The sequence below is a fragment of the Papio anubis genome, chromosome 11 (assembly GCF_008728515.1).
Source record: "Papio anubis isolate 15944 chromosome 11, Panubis1.0, whole genome shotgun sequence".
In the NCBI taxonomy this organism is placed as follows: domain Eukaryota; kingdom Metazoa; phylum Chordata; class Mammalia; order Primates; family Cercopithecidae; genus Papio; species Papio anubis.
In genome coordinates, this window is record NC_044986.1 from 96,615,667 (window position 1) to 96,642,217 (window position 26,551).

Genomic DNA, 26,551 nt, shown 5'->3' on the forward strand with positions numbered 1-26,551 from the left:
CCAGTGAGAGTGAGAACTCAAACCCATGGGAGCGTATTATTCATGAGGGATCTGCCCCCATCACCCAGACATCTCCCACTAGGCTTTACCTCTCAATACCGCCACATTGGAAATCAAATTTCAGAAGGAGTTTTGGTGTGGACAAAGTATATTTAAAATGTAGTAATAGTTAAAAAGTATTCTCTGTATTTAGAAAAAAAAATTCAACTGACACCCATCTAGTTTAGTTTCAATGGCTGAAGCATGGCTAGAATTACAAATAATATCAAAGAATAAGAATATTTCAGCCTCCGAAATTTTTCAAAACCACTTTTTTTTTTTTTATTTTGCCAACCCATCCTGTTTATTTCCTGCCCCAAAAACTAAAGAAGTAGAATAATCTGGAACCCATTTTAAAGTTTTGTTAAAATTCATGCTTGTCACAGTCTGATTTCTTTCAGATTTTGTCCATCTTCCAAATTCAAAATATAATTCCATAATAATATTCATGGCTAAGTGTATTTCTATTTAGAAGTAGGAGAATAGAGAAGTTGTCCTTCAGAATTTTTTTTTTATTATAATTTTGGCTGTCTCTGGCCCACCCTATTTGTCTCCCTTTACAAAAAAAATCTTAAAAAAATCCATATACCCCTGGCCCAAGTTTCAGTTTTTCTAATCTGCCCAGATCAGAATAACTAAAGCAACAACAAATGAGGAGCAATAATATGTATTCTTTATTTACATGGCAACCTTCTTTTACAGATTCTAAACTTTAGACTAGGGAGTGAGAATCTTCCCTTCTAAATATTTGTGGGCTGGATCTAGGTTCCTCGGTTAAAGGCTTTTAATATGGATGGAAATACTTGGCATAACTCTCAAGGTTATAGTTTTCTAAGGACTGTTTGTTATTTTTCTTTGTTATATAACCCTATCTCATCTCTGCCCCTCTCAATAGGCCTTCCAGACTAGCGGACTATCAGAGATTAGAAAGCTCTACCCATTAACAGAACACATTGTTTTGAGTGCTTCAGGCTTCTCTGGGCTTCTTAGATCTCCGACTCTAACACAAAGAAAGCAGTACTTTTATTTCAGTGAAGGTTAGCTTCATAACAGATTTTTAATCTTGGAAGATTCGTGCTGAAAATTGGATTAGGAAATCCCATGTCCCTGTACCTCTTGCTCTTGTCTGGGGACCTTGGGGAACAACGGCTGTATCTAGCAGCAAACCAGTCTCTCTTCCCTTCTCTGTGTCACTAGTATCATTTCTACCTACTCCCCAACAGACTCCAGCCAAGGGGACTTCCCACACCCAACTTGCACATTTTTACCCACCTCCAGGCCATACAAGCCTTTACAGAGCACCTACTGTTTGCAGAGGGAGCACTGTGTTTCTCTCTCCATGCTTTGCTTAACTGTACCCCTCTCCAAGAGCTCCCTAAATCTGGGCTCTCTGGTGAGCACAGCTCCAGCACTGCCTCAGGCAGTTGTCACTTCAGCTTTTTAACTGTGACCTACAGGGAGGAATATATTTGACAACACAACAACCCTGCACACACATAAATACATACAACTCATAAATACAGTGAACTGAAACAAAAGATTTCATGAAAACAATACTTTTTTTTGAGACAGGGTCTTGCTATGTTGCCCAGGCTAGTCTCTAACTCCTGGCCTCCCGCCTTGGCCTCAGTAGCTAAGGCTACAGGTGTGAGCCATCATATCTGGGTTCAATACTTTTTCTTACTATGTAGGATGTACTTTAGTGTTTTTACTTCTAATTCTGTTTTATCAAAAAGTAATAATAATAAAGCTGGTCTTTATCCACAAAATTGATTCCAGGACCCACAGTTTGAAAAGCTCTGTGTAAGGAACCCAGAATATTTAGAAGGCATAGAAGCTAATTAGGGATTCTAAAAGATGAAACTTTATTTTCACCAGGAGATGACTTAGGGAGAATGTTTACAAAGTATTATCAAGAAAGCGAAGATTATCCCAAATAAGGTATTTGCAACAAATGCTATGTTTGAACAAATCCTCTGACTTTCTAAGAATTCATTCATTCATTAAAGCAAACACACACATACATATAATTTTTTTGGAGCATCAAGTTTAACCTAGACTTCAAACTTGCAAAAATGGATAAGGCCTTTGTCCTCCAGCAGCTCACAGGTTAATGAAGGACACAGAAAACTGACCCGGTGATTACAGTCCAACGTTTGAAGGGCTATGACTGCAACTTAATTGGGTGCTGTGGGAGCAGAAAGGGGGTCCTTCGTTCAGAAAGAAGCAAGCAGGCTTCCTGAAGTTGGTGACTCCTGGAGGAGGCTGGAAAGGAGGTGACACCTTCTCTCTAGACCAAGTAAGTGTATTCAGAGAGTATGGAACCTCTTGAATATGCAGGGCATTGGCACAAGTGGTCCCTATGGTTGGTATGAAGGGTGCAGATGAAGTCATAGCCAGAGATGGGCCAAGGAGCTTGCGTATTTCTCCTGGAACATCCAGGGAATCCATTGAGAGGGTTTAAGAAGGCCCGCAGGGTCATCAGGTTTCTGGTTTTGAAAGATCACTGAAGATACGGTGTGTGTGATGCTGGCTGAGAAGCCAGGCTGGAGCAGGGGTCAGGAGGCTGGCGTCAAAAGCCAGAGGGGAAATAGTAGAAGGGCCTGGACTGAGGCAATAGTGGCAGGAGTGGGGAATAAGGAAGCCTCTGGGAGGCATCAGGGATGTCGTAGCAAATGGATTGAAGCTGGTGAGGTGTAAAGGGTGAGGCAGGGGGTCTTGTCTCAGATGATGCCAGGGTTTCTAGCAGGCACGACTGTGGTGGAGCTGGTGCCATCCACTCAGATGGGTAATACAGGGAAAACAAAGTTTGGGGAAGAGTTCAATTATGGCTGCACATTAATGTGCTTGGAGTGTCTATGGTAATCCAGCAGCCACTGGATCTGCAGCTTGGAGAGGGGCCTGGCTTGGTGTTACGAAGTCAAGGGTGCAGTTGGGCACAGTGGCTCATGCCTGTAATCCCAGCACTTCGGGCGGATCACTTGAGGCCAGGAGTTCAAGACCAGCCTGGCCAACATGGTGAAATCCTGTCTCGAAAAAAAAAAAAAAAAAAAAAAAAGAATAAATCAAGGGTTGGACCAATCTACAAAGAAAAGTTACAAAGTAGGATCAGTAAGTGCACTTAATTTGGGGCAATGACCAATTTGTGGAAGATGACTTTTTTCAGATGTCTCTAGATAGTGTGGGGTCAGCACCAAAGCCCTCATCCTCACATCCTTCCTGTCTACCCCAGCTGTAAATGTGTCAGAGCTCCCGGAGACGGCAGGAGGAATGAGGCGCCTTAGACGTATTTGTATTTATTCACTTCAGTCTCTAATTACGGAGCCCATGGGGGATGACAATGACATGGGGAGCAGGCAGAGAGCGGAGTTTGGGGCAAGGGTGACTCTGGATTAAATCGCTAACAAAGGCTTAGAGGCCAGTTCTGAAATGTTTGCTGGTAAAGGATTTCAAATTCCTGATAGATCCCCTATATTCTTTTCCACACTGGAATGTCACTGCTGCTGCTGTGACCATAAACCGAGTTGAAAGGGCTGTTTCCTTACTGCATTTTCAATCCTTCCAGCTTCCCTTCATAGCACTTGACCATGCGTGAGTCCACAGGTCAGCTTGTCGTGGAAAGGATGAGATGGAGTAGGGGATAGGGTAGGCTGAAGTCCAATTTCTATTTTAGCATCTTAGGAGCAATGGAGCTCACAGTTATGGACTGAATTGTGCACCCTTCCCGCCCCCCCATCCCAATTCATATGTTGACGTCCTAACCCTCAATACTTAAAAATGTGATGTAGGCCGGGCACTGTGGCTCATGCCTGTAATCCCAGCACTCTGGGAGGCTGAGGCAGGCAGATCACGAGGTCAGGAGATGGAGACTATCCTGGCCAACATGGTGAAACCTCGTCTCTACTAAAACTACAAAAATTACCTGGGCATGGTGGTGGCTGCCTGTAATCCCAGCTAGTCGGGAGGCTGAGGCAGGGAGTCGGAGGATGCAGTGAGCCAAGATTGGGCCACTGCACTCCAGCCTGGTGACAGAACAAAACTCCGTCTCAAAATAAATAGATAAATCAATAAAATAAAGTGATGTAATTGGAGACAGGGTCTTTAAAGGGGTTATTAAGTTACAATGAAGTCATATACCGTCTTTAGGAGAAAAGATTAAGACGCAGACACAGAGGGAAGGCCTTGCAAAGACACCACAAAAAGCCATTTACAAGCCTAGGAGACTGGCCTCAGAAGAAACCAACCCTGCCCACATCTTGATCCCCAGAACAGTCTTCCAGACTCCAGGACTGCGAGAAAATCAATTTCTGTTGCTTAGGCCACCCAATCTGTGGTCTTTTAGAGCAAACAAGAACACTCGCTTTTCTTTTTTGTCTGATGGTGCATATTCAGGAGGAAACATAGTCACAACACAACTACCTACTGAAACAGACAAGTAACACTAACAGGTTGAAATGTATTTACTTATCTACTGTTCTGCCGTTTATCAAGTATTTTCACAAGCCCTAACTCAATCTTCGCAGCTGCCTCAGCATCACCTAGGAATCTGTTTGAAGTGCAAATTCTCAGGCCCCACAGAAGTCTTACAGAATCAGACACTGGAAGGGGCACGAAGCGCGGCAGTCATGGTGTTTTCACAAACGTTCTGGAGGACTCTGGTGTAGCTAAAGTGCGAGAACCACCGAGGCAGGGTTCCGTCCCGGTGGAGGAGATTGGGGGATGCCATGACTTTTTCACAGGTGCGCGTGGCCAGCAAGGACGATCGCCTTTGCAACTGGCCCACAGCGTTGGCACGGGTCGCCAGATTTTATTTATCCTTGGAAGGTCTGGAGACTTAGAGGGGCGTCTCAGGGCTCCAGGGTAAGTAGCTGCCTCCGGGCAGCAGAGCCGGTGAGAGACAGGGAGCCCCGAGCCGCCGGGCGCGTGCGCGTGGGCGCGTCCCTGGGCCGGGCGCGCGCCGAGGGGGTGGGTGGCGCCGGCCCTGCCGGCCTGGCGCGCGGTCCGAGCCACTCAGAGCGCCCGGCGGCCAACACCCGGGGGCCCTACAATTAATACCGGGCGCCTGCCCGCTGGCCGGGACTCGCGCGCCGGCTCTCGGGGACGTAGGCGTCCGGTCTGCCCTGACGAGCTCGCCACTGGCTCTGCTCCGGCGGCGACGGCGACAGTGGCCCGGGCCGACTCTCGTGGGGCCCCCACCTCCTTGAGAGCGAGCTTGGGCAGGGGACGGTGCCGCACCACCGAGGTCCCGCGCAAGGGTGCGCCCCCGGCCCGGGCCCGGCAGGTGTGCGAGCCCGGTCGGGGCTCGGCAGGAGCGCGCGGAGAAGGTGAGTCGGGGGAAAAAGTGGGGACGGAAGTGTGGACGCGCTAGTGTGGGCGCACCCCCGGGAAGGTCTCGGAAATGTCCTCTCTCCCCTCTTCCTGGTCCCCCTCCAGAGTTTCGCTCAGGTCCTCAGGGAACAGCCTGAGAGGCCAACTTGCTGGAAGAGTTCACTTGGCGCGAGTGGACAGAGAGAGTTGGACAGCCACACCCCCGGCCGGGAGAGCGACAGGGCGGCCCTGGCCTCCAGCCCCACTGGGATCCTAAAGCCCTGCATCCCCGGGGCTGCAGCTGAGGCTCACCCAAGCCTCTTCCCAGCCCTGGGACCCCGGGGGCGTGACTGCCACTACCCTGAGAGCTACTGAGACACAGGACACAAACTTAGTTTCCAAACAAAGTAAAATCTGCCTTTCTGGTGTTTTAAGACAGGACGTGCTTATGCCGATTCATCGCGGTTTCCTTGGGCCACCTCCGAGGACGGGGCTGGACCCGCTGGCCATGGAGGGGGTCGGCTTCGGGCGCGTGTTCGTGTCCTGGGGCGTGGGGACAGCTCTCGTGCCTCCCTCGGGAGTCGGCCCAGCATGGTCCCCGCGCACTGGTCCCTGTTTTGGGAAGGGGTGCCCGTGTTGGGAGAGGCGGGGTGCCTGCGCTCGGCCCCCTTCCGTGTCCCCACCCTCTCCACCCCGTCCGAGGGTGCTCCCGCCTGGTGGCCCAGCAGAGGGCGCCAGCTCCCGGCCGCCGCGCGGGTCGCAAGGGGAGGGGACGCGCGAGCCTCCAGGTAAGGAGCGAAGTGAATCATCCCGAACGGGGACCCGCTCCCCTCGCGGTGGGAACGAGGCGGGGCGTGGCCGCGGCACTGCTGAGAAGTCTGGGCCGCCGAGCCACTGTCGGCGGGAAGCGGCGATCCTGCCACCGGTAGGTGTGGAAGAGCCGGGAAGGTGAGGAAAGTCCCTCCGCCCGGTGGCCGAGGGGCGCGCGCAGCCAGGGCCGGGAGACGCCAGTACGCGCCGCTGCGTTCCGCTCTGGGGCCGCAGGCGCGGGTCAGTCTCTCTCTGGCTGCGGGCGGCCCTGTCGGGGACGGAAGCGGGAACGGGGGGAGCTTCCCGGGGGTGGAGGCCGGTGGGTCCCTGGGCCGCTGCGACGGGGCGCTGCGCTCGGCCCGCGGGGTCCCCGAGCCGTAACAAAGGCGCGGCGGGGCCGCGGCTCCCACCCACTTCCGTCCCCAGCGCGCGCCGCGGGGAGGAGCGGGCCGGGACAGGGTTTCTCTCCGCGGAGTTTCGGGAAGTTAGCGCGGCTGCCCGTTACGCGGAGAGCAGGGCGGGGAGGCGGGTGGCCCGGGGAGTGGCGCGCCAGTGATCAGAACTGCGACATCGCCCGGTTCCTTTCCCGACACCAGCCGCAAGTGGCCGGGGCTGCGGTGGCCCCCACGCCCCAGCCCGGGGTCCCAGGCCGGCGCCTCCACAGGGCCCGCGCGGGTTTGAACCCGACGCGTGGTGCGCCAGGCCACTCCGCCTGCCCACGTTTCTGCGCGCGTGCGGGCTCCCCGAAGGGAGTGGTTTAGCATCCGTCCCCTGCACTCTGAGTGGAGCTCCAGAAGGCGGTAATTGCATTACAGTGAGTGAGCGGCGGGGAGGCTGCAGTCCAGGCCGCAATCTGGGTCAGGTGCGGGGTTAAGCGCTTCAGGCGTTGGCTTGAGAGATCTTGTGGAGTCTGACAGTTTATTGCAATGAGAAGTTCCTCACAAGGGGAGAGGCCAGCTGGGGAAATTAAAGGAGCTCCTGTCTGCCATTCCCAGTCCCATCCCGAGGTTGTGATAACTTGTGCCCGAGCAAACCCTAGCACAGGCACACGTTTTGTCATAGAAATGTCAGAGGCAGCATCTCTACTGCGCCAGATGTTTCTCAGCATCTGAACAAGAGAGGAGGAGGTGGTGTAGAAGAGAAACCCAGGACGTTTCTCTTAGTCTGCTTAGTGTGAACCCTGGCCCCTCGCAGTCAGTCGATGGAATTCACGTTTTCGTGTCTTGTCTTATCGGCCTCCACCCCCTTCTTCTGTTGGAAGGAAAGGGCAGGCACTGGTTTTTATGAAGTGCTGTTGGATGAGGGACTCTCCCCTACACAATGTGGAAGGCTCTTCATTTTCTCTTTAAACGTTTCCACCTCTTTCCAGGAGGTGATTTCTGTTTCACAGATGAGGAAACTGAGGCTTAGAGAGGTTAACAGATCCAAGAGTCTGCCCTGTGCCAAAGAGGACTGTTTATTCCTTGCAGGTTATTTTTTTATTTTTGGCAAAGTCAGTTACTGAAGAGCGCTTTATGAACTGCTGGGTGTGTGCTGTACCCCGGGGTTCAGGTTTGATTATGTTAGGCTTTAGGGCTTGGTGGATTTTCCACCTGTCTCTGGCTTGTGTTAATGCCAGTGCCATAACTGAAGCAACTCGTGTTTAAAACTTAATGTATATGAAGAGAACTAAAGTTTCCTCCCCAAACCTTTAGAATTATAAGACAATTCCAAAGAGAGGTGGAAATAGTCGTCCTTTGCTTTTTGCAGTGTTTCATCAGGCAGGTGGGCCCGGCGTCAGGAATTCTACACAGCACGGAGCACTGTTTGCCTTTTCTTTTGCAAGGAGCTACAGTTTCCACCTTGTTTAAGCTGTATGTGACTTTGCCACTGTGCTGAATGTGCGTTTAAAATTAAGTGAAGCATGCTTTGGATATAATGGCCCACCTTACTGACTGATAAGTTAAAACCTCAGAATTTCTTTGAGGGATCCAAGGATGTGGTTGTATTCACAACTTTTATACAACATTTGAGCTCAAGTTTACAAAATAGGACTTCGGCATTGTCCTGAATATACTTAAAATGTATTGCCTTCAAGGAAGATGTTTGCAGCTCTGGTGTGACAGTCAGGGACTTGGAATGTCCCAGGTAGAGGCAGCGAGGCGCGCTGATGACGGCGAGCCTGGGAAGTCAGAATGGCTGGGTTCAGTTGCTGCCTTACCCAACATCTGAGCTTCACTTTCTTTTTTAAAATATAAATCAAAGGCCAGGTGCCATGCCTCACACCTGTAGTACCAGGGCTTTGGGAGGCCGAGGTGGGAGGATGGCTTGGGGCCAGGAGTTTGAGACCAGCCTGGGCAACATAGTGAGACCCTGTTTCTACAAAATATTTAAAAATTACCTGTACTCTTAGCTACTTGGGATGCTGAGGTGGGAGGATCACTTGAGCCCAAGAGTTCGAGCCTGCAGTGAGCTATGATTGCGTCACTCCACCCCAGCCTGGGTAACAGAGCTAGATGGCTGTCTGTAAAAAAACTAAACAAAGCAAGCTATGAGTAATAATAGTGCCTCCTGGTTTCAAACCATGAGGACTAAATTAGATAATTCATGAGATACTCAGCACATTGCCTAGCACATAGTTGCTATTCAACAAATGTTAACTAATGACGATGTTTAAGAGCAGAATCCTTCCCTTCCTTCCCTCATCCAGAGAGGTAAAGTGGTTCATAGTTGCCCTGAACACCCTATTCTTAGTGAATATGGCAATATAGTACAGTTAGCAATTCTGCCTTCTCTCAGCAAGTTGAGGCTCGGGAAAGGTTGGTAGTGATGGAAAACTTGGTCCAGTCGCCCAAGGAGTTTACAAGGAGCTCCTGAACTGTAGAGCTTTTCTCCTGGTTTTGCCACTGTGTAATTCTGTGGCTGGCCTTTCAGCCATTTCCCTTTCTTTAAAATGTAAAGCCCAGTATTCTAATGGCCAAGATGGTAGGAATTTATTTTAAAAAACAAAAACCCAAACCAAATGAACTGGTGAAAAGGAAATATGTATTCTCTCTTCTCATTCACTAGCCATAAATGGCATTAAAGAAATGTAACTGCTTCTGTGAAAATTGTGCTGGCCTAATCCTGGGAAGAGGGACCATTTCCTTGGAAAATGTAATGTTTTCTGACAGTCTGTTTAAAGGTGAACCACCAAGTTGATCGAAGAGGAAGGAGAGTTTGAGACATAACATTTCAAAAATATTTCCTTAAACATGGTCAACTATGTATGATCTGAAAGTTGCTAAACTAACTTCTAGATGACAGCATGAAGTATAGGTCAGTTAAGCTGAACAACTAATGAGCAACCAGTATAGCTATTTCATATGTTAAAAAAACTTGAAAGTTTTTCAAATGAGCAAATATACTCTCTATTGTATATACATGCAAGAAATAGAAAATTGTATATTGTATCTGTAAGTATACTGTATATATAATTTCTTATAATACATCTGATCATTTTTTGCTATTTTATACCTTTTGATTTGGGTTTTGCTCTTTTAAACAATTGGTATGGACTAAAGCACCATAAAGAAACGTTATAATGTCATTATACACCACCCGATGTGTAGTTACCATGAACATTATCTTCAAGAAAGTGCATGCACAGGAGGACAGGGAAGGATTGTCATTTATGTAGGTTTTACATCTGGATATGATATGCAGCTTCTCCCACACTGGAAAATGAGCTGCGTGCATAACCAATCGGAGGCATGTAAAGAGTTAGGAGCAAGATCCGTGCTTTTGTGCATCTCACTCCATTTGTAGCCACTTGTTGCACTCCATCTGGGAAGAAAGAAGCCGCTGCAGGGCATGCGCCAGACCTGCGCTGGGCTGTCGCTTCCATTGTACGGAAGATGAACAGGCGGCGTTATTTTGGATCACATAGCAGCTTGTTCAAAAGCATCTTGCATTCCCCAGCTGTTCCACAACTTCTTCGCATATGGGAGAGAACTTGCCAGCTGCTGGGGCAACTGTACTTACATTTGCTGCCTTTGTTCAGTAAACAAGGAAGGTAAAAAGACAGGCGCCTTTGTTAAACTGTAGTCATTGTAAAGAGACTTATTTGTTTCTGTTATGTCAATGTTATTCCAGATATAGTCTGTCAGGGGAGGAGGTTTAAAAGGAAATGTCAGAATTAACATTTTTTTAATCCAAATAAATGTTATTTTAGGGTAACCGGCATGTATAGTTTTTCCATATGTAAAACCTGAGGCTGCTTTTATATTTCGTTGCCTAACAAAGGAATGGATCTAATACCTAAAAATAAGTGTTTACTTAAAAATTGACATATGAATCAGATTTAATTCTATACATTTTTTCTATTGCATGAAATACATAAAAGTTACAGTGTGTCTCCAGACAGTGCTTTTGTGTTTTCAGAACATTCTGTTGGTTTTGCATTGGAGCTGGAGGGTACCTTGCCCACACCCTTTGTTTAATCAATGAGAAAACTTCAGTTTATAAGAAGTTGTTGCTTATCCAAGGTGGTTTGGCTAGTGGATTTAATTCAGTAAAGCTGCTGTCGAGTGTTTACAGTGTGACAGGCCTGGGAAACCTATAAAGATGAATAAGGGTTGGGCCCAGCCCTGGATGGACTCGCAGTTCAGAAACAACAGACGTAAACAAATACTTCAAGTATGAGGGCTAGAGCAGAGGCAGCACCTTTTTGTTTTCAGAACAGTGTTGTAATCATGTCAACTCAAATAAAGCCAGAGTAGCAAGTTGCTGTGCCAGTAAGAATCGAGGAGCAGAATCTTGGGTACAGGAAGATAAGAGGAGGCATTACGTGGTTTATTGAATTTTAAGTACATGTCCCTAAAAAAGATTTTGTATTGTGTCTCCACCTAGGCCTGCTTGTCTTCCAGTTCCTGGCCAGCACCCCAAAACATCTTGCCTTCCTAATTATTGTGAATTGTGAATAAATGGCCCTCTAGTAGCTCCAGCATCAATCACAATCCTTTTTGGGATATTCAGTCAGTTTCAATCCCCTTTGTTCTATAAGAGGTTGTAAAATAAGCCAGAATTGCTTGGGCATGTATAAAACCCTCTGACTCCAAATCTCCTCTAAATCTTAGGGGTTCCTTGTACTGGAAACTGCTGTTGCTTCAGATCCCCTGATGATTCACGGTTGCTGAGTTGCGCCCACAATTCTAAGCCCTTAATCCACTTCTGGGCTCCATTTATACGTTCGTGTATCTCTTACTTCATCCTTTTTGTGCAGTAATAACAGATTTTTACAGTCTTTCAGTTTTCACTTGGTTTTACTGACGTTTTCACTTGAGACGCTCAAGAATTCCATTGGGTTCTTAGGGCTGATGACCCAGGGTTTCCATCTTGTAGAAGAGGAAACCAAGGCTTCACGGTTGAGAAACTTGCCTGGGCTAGGATTAGAAGTAAAATCTCCTGATTGAAAGTTCAGCACTGCCCTCTCACTGGAAGGGTCAACTTATACAAAGCTGGAGGTTGAGTTTCATCTTCTTCTACAGCTTCATTGTGCATGCCCTGACTTCAGTGATCCTCACTGGGTTTTCCACCCAGGGCTTTCACTGGGATAAATCTCCCTTTCTTTTTTTTTTTTTTTTTGAGGACACGTTCCACATTTTATTTACATTTTAAGACTAACTTTAATCTCCAAATCACATATCTATACACCTATTTCCTTTTTGTTGACTTCACTTAAACTTAAATGCATGGTTAAACAAAGACTGTAAACAAATATTTACCATGTCTGTTACATGTAACACACAAGAACAGCTTTTAACAGAAATTCATCAACTCCCCCCAACATTTTTTATTATAAATACAGGTATCAAAACAATCCTGAACATATTTTTGATACTACTAGTAGTCAGCATCCACACCGCTTCAAAAATTAACACATCTGTGACAATATTCGTTGTACCTGCTACTTTTTAAACAATTTCAACTGCAGCTCTCTTTTACTAAGCAAGATGGGTAAAGCATGCCATTTCTGTTTTCTTTCTTGAGATTTTCACTTTTTAGAAACACACATGCTTCCACTGCCATCTGACACTTCTCCACACGCTTTCATCTTGTAAACCTGAATTCTACTTTGAGTACTCCAGGTTTATGTTTAAATGACAGTGCCTTAACAAGAGAAAAAAAAATTGTGCTGCATTTTTCCTCCTGTTACCTGAAAACATAATGGGTGTACATGTATTAAATATATTCTTACAAATGTCCAGGTCATGTTTACCAGCTGGAATTCTTTTACTTAATGTGTGGGTATTTTTCATTGTGATATTTAATCAAGACATTAACATGAGTAGAAGGTTGTTGATTTAAGACAAGTTTGAGATCCACTAAAATTAATTGTTGTATGTTTGTCCTTCTGGTGGCTGTGGAAGCTTCATATTTTCTTTGGACATCATTAGACGTCTTAGCTCTTGAAGTACAACTTTAATGCTATATGAATTTCGCCATTTTGCTAACACTGGTATGCTCCGGGCATCCACCATCCCACTGGAATTATTTATTCCATTCATATTAATTTTTGTTACAAATCTAACTGACGGAGCAGCTTCTGGGTATTTAGGTCCACATTCTACTTTCAGGCTATATATTCTGTTTTCATAATTTGTCCTTGGTGGCCCAATAATCATGCCTGTCCACCTTGTAAGTGTCATATCTTCATCATCTTCAAGGCCCCAGCTAACCGTACCATCGCCTACTCCTTTTTGTCCTTTTTCAAGTTCTTCCAACAAGCGAAAATTACGAGGAACTTTAACTCCTGTGGAGACCGCCATCTTCTCCTGCAGCCCGACAAATCTCCCTTTCTTAGTACATTTCTCTGCACATTACAGTTCTCTTAGCATCTTATTCTTCTTTTACTTTTTTCTTTTTTAGAGACAGGATCTTGCTCTGTTGCCCAGGCTGGAGTACAGTGGTGTGATCATAGCTCACTGTGGCCTTTAACTCCTGGGCTCAAGGATTCCTCCCTCTTCAGCCTCCCAAGTAACTGGGACTACAGGAGTGCACCACCACGCCAAGCTAATTTAAAAAAATTGTAGAGAAATGTTGCCTAGGCTGGTCTCTAGCTCCCTGGGCTCAAGTGACCCTTCTGCCTCAGCCTCTCAAAATGCTGGGATTATAGGCAATAGAAACAGTACCCAGCCATCATGTTACATTTCTAAGTCTTGTCTCTCAAGAGCAATTGCCAAGTTTTTTTGTTTGTTTGTTTGTTTGTTTGTTCTTTGGGACGGAGTCTCACTCTGCCACCCAGGTGCAATGGCACGATCTTGGCTCACTGCATCCTCTGCCTCCTGGGTTCAAACAATTCTCCCGCCTCAGCTCCGAAGTAGCTGGGACTACAGGTGCATGCCACCACACCCAGCTAATTTTTGTGTTTTTAGTAGAGATGCGGTTTCACTGTGTTGGCCAGGCTGGTCTTGAACTCCTGACCTTGTGATCTGCCCACCTCGGCCTCCCAAAGTGCTGGGATTACAGGTGTGAGCCACCACGCCCGGCCAATTGCCAACTTTTAAACACATGCATCCCTCTGTCCTGCTACACACACACACACCACACACACACACCCCTCCATATACACAGAGGCCCAGCATGGCTACTGCACCCACTATCCTTTTTCACCCAGCCCAGCTCCTGTCAGAAGACGACTTGACCTTTACACCATCAAACTTTTTCCTCCTGCTTAATGCCTTGGGATACTACAAAATTCTTGATGGATGTCAGATATAGGTGGATGGTCAAAGTTAGCCTGGTTCCTCTTTTTCCACAGGGGTACTGTTGGAAAACGATCCAGCTCCCCATGGTAGTGGTGACTGTGTTGTCCCCCCAACATCATGGTCCTTGGGGTTAGAAATAAGAGCCATTTTCCTGTAGGAGGAAGAAGGTGATGAGCTTGGTGGGGGAGGGGGACCTCCTTTGCTCAGGACTTCTCTATTATTCCTTACACAGCCATAGTACCGCTCCCCACAAACATCCTAATACCGCCCCTCATCCCCAGACTTTGGCAACTTTCTCCTCCTTCTAGGACCCTTTGTTTGTTTCCCTCTTTGACATTCTTCCCCTCCTGCTCCTGGTCTGTTGCTGTCTCCCAACCACCTCCTGGCAGGCCTGGGTTTCAAGTGTCTTAGGGACACATTTGCCTTGGATGCCCTTATCTCCATCTGTCATTGGTATTTAATTGCTCTCCACTCTCCAGCCTGCTCTTTGACTTGGGGTAAGTTTCCCCCTTGCAATCCTTTCTGATTACTTCTTTCAGCTTTCCTCTGGCCAATTCAGCTGCCTGTTCAGCTCTTCCACGCTGCTAGCTCACCCTTTGTGTCTGCAGTTTCCCAGGGTTTCCAATACATGGCTTTGTTTCTATCCAAGGCTGCTCTGCTCTTTCTCCCTTCCTTCCTTTCCTTCCTCGCCCTTTTTGACAGTGCTTCTTGAGGCTTGTATTCTTTTCCCTTTCAGTTTTTTTCTTCTTAACAATTTGCAAACCCTTCTGCCTTTGTTCTGAGTCAATCTCATTTGGCTGTCACCTTTGTTTAGTATAATAATGATATTGAATACGCTATCAAAGTTTTTATGTACAGGAAATTTTTGCTTTTAAAAAGGATTCTTTGGAACTGTAACTTGGAAATACCAGTTTTGAAACTGGTCAGGTCAGGGCATTTTAGAAGGTTTGAACTTTGGGGAAAATTGTTTGAAATTTATTTTGGCTGTCCTTGCCTGTGGCAGTACCTTGAAAGTAACTGAAACATAAGCTTGTTTTGGATAACCTTTCCCTTGCAAGTGGAAATTGTACATACACAGAGCAGAATTCACGTTGACTTTTTTTTTTCTTTTTCAAATCATATTTCTGGAAAATCTTAGAAGGGAGTTTGTGCTTTGTAGCCAGTCTAGGGTGGGTGTAACTCATGAATAATTGGACATATTAAGACTGTGCTAGACCCTTTTGATCAAAAGGCTCGCTAGGGATGCTTTCTACTTACGATCCTCTGTCCATGAGAATACACCAGAGAGTAGGTATTAGGAAATCCTTGACAGATTGACTTGATTAAGGAATCTTTACTTTTCCCCCAAAGCTGTGAACCTAAGGGTTTCCTCAGGGTCAGGAATAGAGTAGGATGGTAGTTGGAGGTTCTTGCCCTGCCTTGAGGTAGAGCTGTAGGCTACTGTTGGTCCTGAGCAGCCAGGGGGCCTCAGCAGTGTTTGCTGTGCACCCAGAGCCCTCCCACCTGGCAATTGTTCACTGCAAAAATATAAAAATATTGCTCTTTTTGTGACTTTTTTCTTTTCTTTTTTGTATTCACGACTTAATGCACGTTTTTCCTTTCTCTACTTTAAATTCTGCAAAAAGCGAAAAGTTGTTTACCCAGGCCAAAATAGTTTGGTACTTTAATTTCCCAATTAAAAGGGAGCACAATATTCTTGCCCCGGTAGATCTGGGACTCTGTTTACGGCAATGTTACTTATCCCAGGTGGTTTGGCTATTGCATGTAATTCAGCAAAGTTTCTGTTGAGTGTTTACAGTGTGACAGGCCTGGGGCACTTATAAAGATGAATAATTGTTGAGTCTACGGTGCCCAGGGAGTTTGAGTCCAGCCTGGGCAACATTTCTCTATAATTTTTTTTTTTTTAATTAGCTAGTGTGGAGGTCCTCACCTGTAGTCCCAGCTACTTGGGAGGCCAAAGAGGCAGAATTCCTTGAGCCCAGGAGTATGAGGCCACAGTGAGCTATGATCACACCACTATACTCCAGTTACTGTTAGTACAGACTGGAGCACACACAGACCAAGGGATCTTTGTTTCAGCAGTCTTCTTTAATTGGTGTTGCTGGACATAGAATCTTGATGTAACCATCAACTTCAGTTAACCTAGTCAAGTTATCCACCTATATTAACATTATTATGTTATTATTAGCATCTGAAGAAAGGTCTTTGAAATTGGAATTATATAGAAACAGGAAGTAAAAGTAATCAAACAGACTGTTGATTCTGTCATTCCTTTGTTCAGCAAACATTTGATAACCATGTGTGTGTATGATTGTGCACGTGTGTGTATGCTTGGTATGTGTGTGTATGCTTGGTATGTGTGTGTATGCTTGTGCACATGGATGTGTGTGCCCATTTGATGCTTGTTATTGAGACAATAGAGTGAATCCCGCCTTCACGGAGCTTACAGTGGGGGACACATTTGTAAATAAACAAGCATAGGAATTGTGATGGAAGCACATTCTAGATGTCATGGAGGCATGAGAGGATGCCATGACGGTGGTGCTGCCACTGGTAGCATCATCTGTTGACTGTTCACTGCTTGTCAGGTCCTGTGCTGAGGGCTTTGAGGGCTTGACATGCTGTACTTTATTTTTTTTTCTTGAGACGGAGTCTCACTTTATCTCCCAGGCTGGAGTGCAGTGGCGTGATCTTGGCTCACCACAACCTCCACCTCCTGAGTTCAAGCCTTTCTCCTGCCTCAGCCTCCCGAGTAGCTGGGATTACAGGCATGCGCCACCACACCTGGCTAAATTTTATATTTTCAGTAGAGACAGGGTTTCATCATGTTGGCCAGGCTGGTCTTGAACTCCTGACCTCAAGTGATCTGCCCGCCTCAGCCTCCCAAAGTGCTGGGATTACAGGCATGAGCCACCGCGCCCGGCCACAATTAGCACAGTTTTTTAAGTGGAAGCCTTGGTAGGTTAAGTACCTCAAATAAGGTATGACAATAAGTGGTCGAGTCTGGGTTTGGATTCAGATCCAAGGTCATAAACCTTTTGCCATAAATGACAGGATATATCAGTAGCTTCCTAAGTTTACTTTTCCTCCTCGAACCATCCCTATCTCTGCACATAAAGCAGGAATAAGGAAGCCTGGAGAGCCACTTGATATAAAAGATATGTGGGGGCCAGGTGCAGTGGTGTATGCCTGTAATCCCAGCGCGTTGGGAGGCTGAGGCAGGAGGATGGCTTGAGCTCAGGAGTTTGAGACCAGCCTGGGCAACTTAGTAAGACCCCATCTCTACAAAAAATTAAAAAATTAGCCATGCATGGTGGCACACACCTGTAGTCCTCGATACTTGGGTAGTTGAAGTGGGAGGATCACATGAGCCCATGATGTCGAGGCTGTAGTGAGCTATGATTGCACCTCTGCACTCCAGCCTGGGCCACAGAGCAAGACCTTGTTTCTAAAATATACATATTTTTATTTTTTAAAAAAAGGATGTAGGTGGGGAGTTAGCCCTAGCCTCACTCTCTCCTATAAAGGATGTACCATGGGGATCTAGTCTAGAGGGTTCCTCAGTGTCTGTAATTATGCATTTTCTCTGAGTATTCTTTATATTCAGTGTTTTGCCAACTGTGTTTCTAAAGAGGCTTTCTTTTCCCTCTGCTGAGCGTTACAGAAACTGGCCATCAGCCTGACTGAGCCCCAGAGCCCTCTGCCTCCTTTCTCAGTGCTCAGAGGTGCATCGCAACCAGCAGCCTCTGGTTTCTGCCTCGATCCCCTCAGTGGTACTTGGTGAGGCAAGCGGCTCTATTTCAGGCCTGCGGAAGCGGAGAGTCACTTCCTCTTCAGGATCGGTTCTTTAAATGAACCGCTCATGGAGGGGAAGCCTGCCTGCTAGGACACATCTGTGTGCATGAATACAGGCTCTCAGAAATCTCATCCTCGCTTTCAGCAGCCTGCTGGTTACACTGCTCTTATCTCCCCTTTCCTGCCTTTTAAGGACTGCAAGGCTCTGTGGTTCTGATAAGACCCGGTTATGATCCTGAAGAATACTGACTGGACAGGTTGGAGGAAACCTATTACTCTTGAAGGGAAAGAGAGGCTCAAAGAGGGCATGAGATCCTGCCCTTTTCCAAAAGGAACCCTTGAGGACCCAAGAGCGGTCCTCTGCAGGATGAATCGCCCTGAGGCTCTAGGAGAAACTTTGATAAGCGTGCTCTTCCTTAGCGCTGTGCCTGTCCTGTTTCCTCCTCTTGATAGCAGGCAAGTAGAAAGACGGACCTCTGACCCTGAACCGTGTGCCATAATGAGGAAATTCCACCTTGAAAATTTAGAAATTTAGAGGTGAGCATGCATGCTTTTTTTTTTTTTTTTTTTTTGAGACAGGGTCTCACTCTGTCGCCCAGGCTGGAGTGCAGTGGTGTGATCTCAGCTCACTTCAACCTCTCCCTCCTGGGTTCAAACCATTCTCATGCCTCAACTTCCCGAGTAGCTGGGATTACAGGCATGTGCCACCACACCCAGCTAATTTTTGTATTTTTGGTAGAGATGGGGTTTCACCATGTTGACCAGGCTGATCTTGAATCCCTGACTTCAAGTGATCCCACCCGCCTCAGCCTCCCAAAGTGCTGGGATTACAGGTATGAGCCACCTTACCCAGCTGCTCATCAGTTTTTAAGTCCAAAAATAAGGCTAAGAACTTCCTGGAAAAAACTGATAGACCATGAACTCAAGTGAAGAGACAGCTTACTTCAACCAGTGTTAGACGATGTCCATCCACTTCCTGAAAATGAATTCAATATTAGACTTTGAAATAGGATTTATATATGTTTTTTTCATTCTGACCCCAGAATTATCCAATTATTTTTTAAAAAATAGTCACCATGATATATCCTGACGTTGAGTTTCCAGGAAAAAGAAAAACCATATTATATGCTTAACAAGAAAATTATATGGTTGGAAGATATTTTGGAGGATTATTTATGTAAACCCAACATCTGTGTGTGTGTGTGTGTATGTGTGTTTTAAATCCTCATTAAAAAAGAATGAAAAGCTTTCATTGCATGGCATTTTTTTTCTATACACTTGCTTCTCACTGTGTTGGAAGAAGGCGCAAGTTAGTTATAGCAGGCAGTGAAAGCAGTTTATTTTTTTCCATGAACAAATTGGTTCCATCTCTTGTATTTAGGCTTCTTGAAAAAAAAATACAAAGAGAGAAAGAAAACAAAAAACTCAGAAGAAACTGTAAGCTTATTGTGGAAAACTTCTGACTTTCATTTTGAGCACAGATACTAGTTGTAGGTTCAAACAGTAGTATCCTTTATCTGTTTGTAGAACTTGGTAGGTCTACAATTTATAAACCCATTCATACTTCCCTTGCGCCATACCCAAGTCTCCCTACACACAATGTCTTCTCCATTATTTTCCATTTCAGCTAGAAGTTGGTTTTGAAAAGTTAAGTGCTGTGTTTGCATAATCTTCACCCAACCCTTTTTCTCCTCCAAACTTTTTATCTTCTTTGGTTGCCAAATTCACACGCATTGCTTGTAGTTACCCAACAATGGCTTTTGTTTCATTTTTTCATATGTTCTCAATGGTTTTCCCATCAGTTTTGATTCTAGGGACAACTAGGAACAGTTAATGAGTTGCAGAAACAGGGAAGGTTGCCTCAATTATATGTAGGCTTACTGAATTAGTTACCATCACCAAGTGTAGGTAAATAGGAGAATAACTATTTAAAAGATGAGAAGAATAGATTTCATAGTAAGAGAAGTTTCCTCTCTCAAGATGTTCCTCTTTTTCTTCTTCCTCCTTTCCCTCCTCTTATTATATAATAGTAATAATTATTATTCCCTGAAGCATTGTTCACAGTCTGGTGGGAGAAACAGTTGTTGCTAAGAGTAATGCCTTCTTAACAGTGAATACCGAAAGTTTCAGTTCAAGTACTAGAAAACGACTTGTAATGAATAATCACAGTTTAAATTTAAGTGATGCTTAATTATACATTTACTTTTTATTTTTTTTGAGACAGGATCTCACTCTGTAACCCAGGCTGGAGTGCAATAACACGATCTCAGCTCACTGCAACCTCTGCCTCCCGGGCTCAAGTAATCCTTTCACCTTAGCCTCCCCAGTAACTAGGATACATTTATAATTTTTTGTTTTTTAACTTTTTGGCCAGTGACTGGCTAATTTTTTAATTTTTTGAAGAGACAAGCTCTCACTATATTGCTCAGGCTGGTCTCCAATTCCTGGGCTCAACCGACCCTTCTGCCTCAGCCTTTCAAAGTGTTAGGATTACAGGCATGAGCCACCACTCCTAAATGTATAAATATTTATAGAGGACTTTTATGTACAGGGCATGCTGCCAGGATTTTCACTTATCTAATGTCATTTAATCACAAATACCATGTGAAGTAGGTAGTATTATTCCCATTTCACAAATGAGCAACATCAAGCCTCGAGAGGAAAAATGACTGGTCACAGTCACATATCTAGGAGTGACAGGATTGAGATTTAAATCAAGATCTTCTGATTCCAGGGTCACATTCGCTTCCCAGCCAATAAGTAAACGGCAGTGATGTTACCAAGGAGGTCCTATGTGTGTATGACAGTGGATTCTGGAACTCAGCTTGAATGCTCATGTGGTAGAATTTTAAGAACAAAACTGTTAAATTAGGGTTGGAGTTTTTAGTGCCTCTAAATTGGATTTGGAGACTAGAACTCAAGTATCTGCCTGCTTTTTGCTGAAAATATTTATTGTACAAGTCTGTACCCAACTCGTGAAAACACCAGGTTTTTATTTTTGAATGTGCACATCTTCCAAAGGCCGGTTTGGTGCTGAATTGGAAAGAATTCTAGTTCTCAGAACCTGGAAAATGACCATTACTCCTGTTTTCTTTCTTTCGTTCTTTTTCTTTAAACAGCTTTATTGAGGTAGAATATTACCACTGTTTTCTTAACTTAGCCTTTTGGAAGAAAGTTTGGGTCAATGTTAAGCCAAAATTTCTTAACTTTTAGGGCTTTTTGATATGGTCTTGCACAAGTTACTCAAACTCTCCCACTTCTTTATTACTCCCAGAGAAATCTTTTCAGTAGAAATTTGGGAAATTTTGCATTTTAAAAACTCGTACTTGCTGATGCAGTTTTTTTTTTCTTTTTCTTTTTCTTTTTTTCTTTTTTTTTTTGTTTGAGGTATAGTCTCACTCTGTTACCCAGGCTGGAGTGCAATCTCTGCAACCTCTGCCCACAAGGTTCAAGCGATTCTCCCGCCTCAGCCTCCCGAGTAGCTGGAATTACAGATGCGCACCACCACACCCGGCTAATTCTTGTATTTTTAGTAGAGACAGGGTTCTGCTATGTTGGCCAAGCTGGTCCTGAACTCCTGACCGAAGGTGATCTGCCTGCTTCGGCTTCCCAAAGTGCTGAGATTATAAGCATGAGCCACCGGCGCCCAGCCTGGTTTATTTTTTAAGGTTAGCTTTCCTGAAAATGCCTTCTTCTGTAACTCCTGGTTAGCCTGGAAGCCAGACACAAGAGTGCTAGTTATGATGATACCAGTAAGATGCCAAAATAAAAATTTGCCACAAGTCAACCCGGATATGGACTGCTCATTAGTATAGAGCAGGTGTCCCTAGCAGTATTGAAATATGTGACTGTAAATTTGTGTTTCCTTGTGCAGTTCTGTCAGTTTTTGCTTCATGTATTTGGATGCATCGCTATTATTAAGGTGAATAAATACTTAGGATCCTTATGTCCCCTTGAGGAACTGGTTACTTTATTGTTATGAAATGACTTTCTTTAGACCAGCTGATATTCTTTGCTGTAAATTCTACTTGTTATTAATAAAGCCACTTCAGCTTTTTTTTTTTTTTTTGGATTGGTGTTAGCATGGTATAACTTTTTCCATCCTTTTACTTTTAACCCCCTTTTTTTTTTGCTTTATTTCAAGTTCATTTTTTTTTGTAGGCAGTATACAGTTGTATCTTTTTTCCCCAGTATGAAAATTAAGTCTTTTAATTGGTGTATTTAGATTACTGACGTTTAATGTAACTATTCATATAGTTAATTTTAAATCTGTCATCTTGCTATATGTACTCTATGTATCTTGTCTATTCTTTATTCTCTTTTCCCTGGTTTCTCTGCCTTCTTTTGCATTGAGGTTTTTTTCTTTTTCTTTTTTTGTAATGATTCCATTTGTCTCCTTTGTTGGCTAACTAGCTATATGTCTTTGTTATTTTGTGGTTACTTTATGATTTACAGTATAGTCTGGGCACAGTGGCTCATGCCTGTAATCTTAGCACTTTGGGAGGCTGAGGCAGGTAGATTGCTTGAGGCCAGGAGTTTGAGACCAACCTGGCCAACATGGCAAAAACCCCATCTCTTCTAAAAATACAAAAATTAGTGGGATGTGGTAGCACATGCCTGTAGTCCCAGCTACTCAGGAGGCCGAGGCATGAGAATTGCCTGAACCCAGGAGGTAGAGGTTGCAGTGAGACAAGATCACACCACTGCACTCCAGCCTGGGTGACAGAGTGAGACTCTGTCTCAAAAAACAAACAAACAATTTACAGTATACATCCTTAAGTTATCACAGTCTACCTTTAAGTGATATTATATCACTTCACATATAATATAAGAACATTACAATAGGATACTTCCATCTTGACCTTTGTGTTATTGTTGTACAGTTTACTTTTACATATGTGATTAACTCCATATAAATTATTATTGTTTGAGAAGTCACTGCTCTTTTAAAAGCTTAAATAATAAGGAGAAAACTCTTATGTATTTACCCAGGTAGTAACTATTTCCACTGTTCTTTATTCCTTTGTTATATTCATATTTCTACCTGATTTTTTTTTTTTACTTAAAAGAATTTACTTTAGCATTTCTGTTATATAGGACTTCTGGTGATGAATTCATTCCATTTTTTTTATGTCTGATAAATCCTTATTTTGCCTTTATTTTTATAAGTAAAATGTGCTAACTAATTGTACAAATGGAGCTACAGCTTTATTTTTGGAAGCTATTTTTGCTGGGTATAGAATTATAGATTAACAATTTTTTCTTTCTAGTTCATTAAAGATTTTGCTTCACTATTTTACACTTGCATTGTTTTTGACATAAAATCTGCTATCATTCTTATCTTTTTTGGTTTATGTGATATGTCCTTTTTTTCTAATTGCATTTAGTATTTTTATTTTGGAAAAAGTGAAGTCTCACTGTGTCATCCAGGCTAGAGTGCAGTGGTGCAGTCATAGTCCACTATAGCCTGAAACTCTTGGGCTCAAACAGTCTTCCTGCCTCAGCCTCCTGAGTAGCCGGGACCACAGGCACATGCCACCACACCCAGCTGCCTTTTAAGATGTTTTGTTTGTTCCTGGTTTTAAGCAATTTGCAACATGCTTTGATATATGTTTGTTTATATTTCTTGTGCTTGGAGTTAAATGAGCTCCTTGAATCTTTGGGTTTATATTTTTATTAGGTTTGGCATATTTTTTCAGCCATTATTTCTTTAAATATCACTTTCTATCCCTCTGTTCCACCCATGTGGAATCCAACTATATGTGTATTAGGCTGCTTAAAGTTGTCTGCACAGCTCACTCGTGCTTTGTTCAATTTTTTTTTTTTCTTTCCTGTTTTTCATTTTGGACATTTCTATTGCTATGTCTTCAAGTTCAATAGTCCTTTCTTCTGAAATGTCTGCCTGCCATTAATCCTATCCAGTGTACTGTTCATCTCATACATTGTCGATATTGTTTCCAGAAATTTGATTTGTGTTTTTATATATTCATATCTCTGCCTAAAATCTTGAATATTTGTACTTGTCTGCTAATTCTAATATCTTTCTTAATTCTTGATCAGTTTCAGTTGATTGACATTGCTTCTCATTGTGGGTTATATTTTCCTGCTTTCTTGCATGCCTGGTAATTTTTGACAGGATGCTAGACATTGCGATGTTATATTTTGGGGTTATGGAAATATTGTTGAGCTTTGTTTTGGGATGTAGATAAATTACTTGGAGACAGTTGATTCTTTTGTCTTACTTTCAAAGTTTATTAGATAGGACTGGAGCAGTGCTAATTAGACAGGGCTAATTATTCCTTAAGCCATTTATGCTGCGTGTTCCATTATTGGAACACTAAACTTGTGGGAGTTATTTATATCCTATTGCTTAAGGTCATCACCAAGGTCGGATTTCTCACACACAAAAAAATTTGCAACCTCCGGCATAAATGGGTTAAGCAACATCTTTCTGAGTACCCAGTGCTCGTGAATTATGAATTTTCCCATTCTTTGTTGTTTGTTTGTTTTGAGAGAGAATCACATTGTTTCACCCAGGCTGGAGTGCAGTGGCATGATCTCAGCTCACTGCAACCTCCACCTCCTGGGTTTAAGTAATTCTCCTGCCAGCCTCCCAAGTAGCTGGGATGACAGGCAGCTTCTACCACACCTGGCTAATTTTTGTACTTTTAGTAGAGACAGGGTTTCACCATGTTGGCCAGGCTGGTCTTGAACTCTCGACCTCAGGTAATCTGCCTGCCTCGGCCTCCCAAAGTGCTGGGATTACAAGCATGAGCCACCATGGCCAGCTGAGTTTTTCCATTCTATCAGGTGGAAACAGACACTATTTTGCATCAGTACCAGACACTGTTATCTCCAATCTTTTCTAGTGTTCCCCCACCCACTCAGGCACACGTAGTTTGCTCAAAACATGCACTGACTACTCAAAGATAAATCTCTGGACTTCTCTGTGTGGTTCTCTCCTATTGGGTACTTGGTCCTGCAAATTCTAATGGCCTGGGTCTCCCCCAGACTCTCAGCTCTGGGAGTCTGCTGGGTGATAGCCTAGGGCAGTCGTATTGCCTGGAATCTGAAAATCCAGATTCTGTCAGTAGGTTTCTGCTAGGGTCTGAGATTTCTAAGAAACTTTTAGATGCTGTCAATGCTCTGGAAAAAGACTATTTCGAGTAGCCAGGGTCCCTAAATATTCGACAGATGTGTAATGTAAACCACATATGTAATTTTACATTTCCTAGTAATCACATTAAGAAAATTAAAAAGAAACAGGTGAATTTTTTTTTTTTTTTTTTGAGACAGAGTCTTGCTCTGTTGCCCAGGCTGGAGTGCAGTGGTGCGATCTTGGCTCACTGCAACCTCCACCTCCTGGGTTCAAGCGATTCCCTTGCCTTAGTCTCCCAAGTAGCTGGAACTACAGGGATGTGCCACCACGCCCAGCTAATTTTTGCATTTTTAGTAGAGATGGGGTTTCACCATGTTAGCCAGGATAGTCTCCATCTCCTGACCTCGTGATCCACCCGCCTCAGCCTCCCAAAGTGCTGGGATTACAGGCGTGAGTCACCACGCCTGGCCAAGAAACAGGTGACATTAATTTAATTATACATTTTCTTTAACTCAGTCTACCCAAAATGTTATTTCAACATGTCATCAATGTAAAAATATTAATATGGCATTTTTTCTTAAATTTTACAGTAAGTCTTGAAATTTGATATGTATGTTATAGCTACCAGATACTACATTTTTATCTGAAATACTTGGTCTGTATTTAGCTTTTATAAAATTTGTAGTCGAAAAAGTATATTTGTTAACCAAACCCAAATACACAGGTTGTCCAGCAACTGAACTCAGCATCAAAAAATCATTCTCCATGATGTTTGCATTCAACTTGACAAAACTGGTTCATCTTTTTGAGACGAATTAATATGATTTTTTGAAACAAAAAATATCAATTTCAAAGCTACATCTGTTCAACTTAGGCAAATTCGCTAACTCTTATGCCAGCTCAGAATTGTTAACATTAAATTCAAAGGAGTATTGCAAAAATGGAAAAACTAACTCTAAATTTATCAATATCAACAAAGTATTCCTCAACATTTTCTTACGGATTTTGAAGGCAATTTATATAATGCTTTTGATTTCAGTGAAATCATCCACATATTGGTTCAAGTTACAAAAATGCATGAAACCATTATTTTTTACTTCTCTTATGAAAAATGTCAGTTTTGACATAAATTCTCCTGCCTGTCTAGCTAGGTCACAAATAAGTTTTTCCTTTCCTTGGAACTTTAAATTTATCTCTTTCATATATGGTGTGATATCTGTGAAAAAAACATAAACTACACTGCCTATTTTTTTTGGGGGGGGGGGGGGGGGTCTCGCTCTGTCGCCCGGGCTCGAGTACAGTGGTGTCATCTCGGCTCACTGCAAGCCATTCTCCTGCCTCAGCCTCCTGAGTAGCTGGGACTACAGGGGCTTGCCACCACGCCCGGCTACATTTTTTTTTATTTTTTTATTTTTATTTTTAGTAGATGGGGTTTCACTGTGTTAGCCAGGATGGTCTTGATCTCCTGACCTCGTGATCCGCCTGCCTCGGCCTCCCAAAGTGCTGGGATTACAGGCTTGAGCCACCGTGCCCAGCCCATGCTGCCTATTTTTGCCTTCATTGAGTATTCGGCAAGCATTCTTTTTTTGTAAAGAAAATCTTGCATTGTAGCTAACTGTGCAGGGAATGTTTGTAAAAATTCTTTGTGATTCAACCCGAGATCACTGGCAAGGAACACATGATCAATCATTTCTGGTTTTGTATTTCTTTCAGCAGTTCCATAAACTGGTTCAAGAATCCAAGATGTTTTATAACTGGCCAGAGTTATGAGCTG

At 43.9% G+C, this 26,551-nt stretch overlaps 1 protein-coding gene and 1 pseudogene across 4 annotated transcripts in view; one reads left to right on the forward strand and one right to left on the reverse strand.

Moving 5' to 3' along the window:
- Positions 1-5,037: 5,037 nt before the first annotated feature.
- Positions 5,038-26,551, forward strand: part of LOC101023645 (supervillin) — a 275,253-nt gene continuing 253,739 nt past the window's right edge. Inside the window, exon 1 of one of the 3 annotated variants that reach the window (XM_021943146.2) lies at positions 5,038-5,363. The gene's annotated coding sequence lies outside the window, so the exon portion shown is untranslated. The other 2 variants (XM_021943147.2, XM_021943148.2) reach the window with 2 other exon arrangements.
- LOC116269485 lies at positions 11,760-12,978 on the reverse strand (annotated as a pseudogene). Its single transcript, XR_004177061.1, has one exon. The product of XR_004177061.1 is annotated as a ubiquitin-conjugating enzyme E2 variant 2 pseudogene (transcript).